A 4,485-nucleotide genomic window follows, 5' to 3' on the forward strand; every position below is an offset into this window, starting at 1 on the left:
ATATATAAACTTGAAATAGGTCATATAAAAAAAAAAGTGAAAAGCAAGTACTCTCTCATCAGTATAGTCTCCTGGGTTGAAGATGTCTCTGGTCCCAGCAAGTGGCTATCAGGGAGGAGGCAAACACCACAGGGATGTGGAGAACTGCATTATCTTTTCCTTCTCTTGGGCCAGGCTATGCCGGATGTAGGGAGGGTTGGGCTTCGGAAGGCATGGTCATGGCCCTGTGCCTCTGGGTGCATAAATGCTGCTAAGCATGGGTATGTGGATATGGGAGGCTGGAATTGCTGGAAAATTAGCCACCTGGAAGCACTTCTTACCAACTGAAAGCAGTGGGTGTCTAGATATCTCAACTCCCTCATCCCTAGGTTGGGGCAACTCTGTGGTGTGCTCTACCCTGGCTTCCCGAGTGAGTTCTCCACTGGGGTTAAGCTTTGGGTGCCCACAGTGGCAGCTGACTTGATAGTACACTCTTTATTGGCTCACTTCCCCATCCAACTACTGGGGCTTTCTTCACCTTTAAGATAAACTACCTGCTCTTGAATTCTTGTCTCAGGCTCTACTTCTGGGAGAACCCAAACAAAACTGAAACAGGAATTTTGGGGGGTGAAAAGACAGGTTTTAGGAAATTTTAGAAATTAAGGGGACCATGGAGGAAGCACAGGTCTACAGAGCAGCAGAAGGTATATTTCCATAGAATAGGGAAGCTGAAGAGCTGCAACAGGTACATTTCCATAGAATGAGGGAGCTGGGAACAGCAAAAGGTCTATATTTACAAAATAAAGAGAAAGAAGTCCTTCATCTAGAATGAGAAAAAGAAAGCCCAAAGGGAACAGGAAAACAATAAGGAAGGAGGTGGGGAGAACCTCACATGTCCCATGTGAGGTTTGACCTTTGAGCCCAGGAGTTACTATAGTAACCAGTCCAAGGGAATAGTGACCAATCAGAGGGGATATCAAGGCACCAGGATCTGCAGCCTTTATAAGCCATAGAGAAAAGGAACTCAGTGGGACCCTTTTCCCCTCCCTACTTGGGAGTCCATTCTGTGGGACTCTTTCACTCTCCCCATGTGGGAGTCTGTACTTGTTCTTCAATAAATCTCCACCTTTGCTATGCCGCTTTCTGTCCATGGATTCATTCTTCGATTCTGGCGGACAAAGAATCCGGTTTCCAGTCCAAAAAGTCTGTATCAAAACCAGCGGGAATGCCTATGCACTGTGCCATATGTTCCCTTTCAGGAAATCCTTCCCATGACTCCTGCACATGGAAGTGTGAGCTGGGGGTGAGTGGCACAGTGCTGTCATGAACCCATTGGTCCTGCCTGTCAGTGTCATATGCCCACTCTTGCATTCAGTAGTAGCCAGTGCCTTAATAAACTGAGCAAAACCCACATGGTACACTTACCACCACTTGCAGATGGCTTAGCAACAAAAATCTTGTCTTATTTTGCAAACAAAACAAATCCCATTCCCACTTTCCCCTGTCAGCTTGGCTCCAGGTGGGAGCTTCATGCTGTCAGTATTCCCTGTGTGTGAGTAGCCTTCAAAAGTTCTGAGTCTTAACGATTACCCCAAAGCAGGAATTGTGGCATAAATTTCCATGTGTGAAATACATATAACAGCTTGAGTTAAACGGACCCTAAACATATGGCATTGTTTTCTGTATTTTCTAACACATGGGCAGCTTCTCACATTTCAAGTCAACTGAATATGAGAAGACTATAGGCAAATCTTCTTGGAGGATTAACCACCAGGAAATATATTTGGTGTGTATACATATTTGGGGTGGGATGGATGATGAGGTTAGACACCTTTCAAAGCTACACTGCATATTGCGGTGTGGTAGCCCAAGGAGAGACCTGGTGGAGGATTCTGGGTTCACCTGTATCTGGACTGGCTGAGTTTCAGACCCCCTCCTCTGACACAGGCTGCAGCTGAGAGGGCAAGTAGAGCCGTAAGACTAGAGCTGGAGGAGTAGGAGTTGGCCAGCCTGGTGCCTTTTTCATGTGTGACTGACAGGGACCAATGAGACACGAAAACATCTCTCTTTCTATGCCCTGATGCTGCTATCATTCTGCATGGTTTGTAACCTGTGTATAAGCTTATGCCACCTGCTCAAGGGCCACCAGGTAAAGTCCTTGGAAAAAGTCCAGAATATATCAAATGGATCTAGTCCCTAATGACCAGATTCCACGTAGGAGTGGGTGAGGCCCCATTCTGTGGTTCAAGAGTTAAAGATGATGCAAAACCAAACATCAGAATTATACTCTTCCTAGGAGAGATCAATTCTACTCACCTCTCTGGGAGCTGCATCAGAAGAGGCAGTGATGCGCCTGTAGGACTCTCTTCAGGTGATGATTGACAGGGAAAGGAAAAACACAGGCTCGATAGCCATCTCTCCCCTGAGCAGCTCACTTAGCTTTGTCAGGCCTCCCCAGCCACAAGCAGCTCTGCTGTCCTCAATACTGAAATGGGCCCACCAGAGTGCCAGGGTGCTGCCCTCCCTACTCACCCCGGGGCAAGAACACTTAGTCGGCCCATAACTGGCCTGTAGGAGACCTGAAGACCAGGGTGTGGTCAGCAGGTCTGTGGGTTCAGGACGTTTTCAGGCGTGCTCTGCCTGTCCTCTCCTTCATTCCCTCCGGTGTATTAATGCACATATAGTGAAGCGTTTAGAGGGACTTACTCATATACCCGTGTTACCTATATTTCCTCTGAGATAGGCGTCATCAATCTGCCATTTGGGGTGAGTTGTCTACCATAGGAACCAGGCTGTTGAACTTGCCGTCACACTTCTGGGGGACAGGGAGGGAGCTCTTTCAGTTGGTAAGAAAGTCCCCAAGCTTCATGTGCAGACGTGTGACCAATGAGGCCACTAAGCCCTGTCTTTGTATCAGTTAGGGGTTCTTCTGTCTTTGCACCTTCCCTGCTCCAGGCTGGACACCCCCATCAAGGCTGTGCTGTTCATTCACAGTGAATGGAGATTCCCTCAACAGGGACCTGAGGACAGACCCAGCCTATTTTTATCTCTCCACGCCCTTCTTCCAACCTCTAGGTAGATGTAGCCATGAAATAATGATTCTACAAATCAAAAAGCCCCTAATGTGGAGGAGAAGGGAATGAAAAAGGAAGAGGTTCCCTGGGCTGGAAACCTGTAGGTTTTCCTGTGTCAAAGGGCGAGGGCGGCTTTATGAAACTAGGAAAGGGAGGGCTGGCTCCTCAATGGCAGCCTGGGGAAAAGCTACAATCCCAGGGAAGAAGGGCGCATGGGGTTTGGGAGCCAGGCAGCTCTGATCTCTGACACATTCCAGCTGTGTCTCAAACACAGCGTTGGTGTGGGAACCAACCAAAAAGTTGGTCATCAATGCATCCTTTGGATTGATTGATGACCAAAAGGGGGAAGTGTGGACCAAAAAAAAAAAAAAAAAGCCAAATGCTAACCTGACTAGCTCAGGGAAGGCCTGCATGGCAGTTTTGCAAACTCAAAGACCTAAAGTAACCACAAAGGATGGTCTGAAGTTAAAACTTTAACTAAAAGCAGTTTATAGTGGGTATCATGTCCTAGGCCAGTATCTTCCCTGATAAAGGTCAATCTTTACCTTAACTGAGCCTATTGTCTTTTTGCATCCGAGATAACATACTTGTGAAACGTCAGGGTAACTTGTAACTTCCCTTTTTCCAGACCCTGCAGGGCACAGCCAAATGCATCTGGGCTCCTGGACAGAGACTATAAATTCCTTCATTGTTATTGTTATCATGTTAAGTGTTGACTTTTAACTATCCTGCCTCCATCCACCTAAGTCAAAGAAGTATGTGTCTATCATTTTACTTTTTATCCAATCCCAGAGGTTTCCCCTCTTTGCTTTTTCCGCTTCCCTAATCTATCACCAATGGATTTCCTTTAACCCACTTATGTCTCCTTCCTTGATTGTAATGAATAAAACAAGGTGAAGAACTGCCGTTCTCCGGAGCATTATCCCCAGTCCGTTGAGATTCTGCTTCCTGGCAATTGTCAACAGTTAGGCTCGAATAAACTCACAAAAATTTTTTTAAAAAAGCCCAGGAGAAGCAGTGTACAGGATAGTGCAAGGTGCTGCTGTGACACTTTACGAAGTTCATGATGCTTAGGCAGTTGAAGTTCATTGCAGAGATGCCGACAGGGGAAAGAGGACTTGCCTTGCGAGGGGTCTGTCTTCCCTTCTCCATCCGCTCTGTCTCCCCAGGGCTGTCCCTGTCTCCCCCGCGCTCCCACGCCATCTCGGCGGAGGGGAGAGGCCTCCCGGGGTCCCGGGCTCGCCCCGCGCCTGATGCGGGTTGCCTGGGCTGTAACTCGAGGGGAGGGCTGCGGAATGACTCTACAGTCAAAAGCCCGGAGGGTTTCCATTAGCTGGAGGCGAAGGGAATCCCGAGGTTTCCCTCAGGCTCGGAGCAGCGGCGTAGCGCCAGTCCGCAGCAGGTCCTGCGCGCGCCTGCGGCTCCTTGATCA

Source organism: Myotis davidii, unplaced genomic scaffold (assembly GCF_000327345.1).
Source record: "Myotis davidii unplaced genomic scaffold, ASM32734v1 scaffold705, whole genome shotgun sequence".
NCBI classification, from domain to species: Eukaryota; Metazoa; Chordata; class Mammalia; order Chiroptera; family Vespertilionidae; genus Myotis; species Myotis davidii.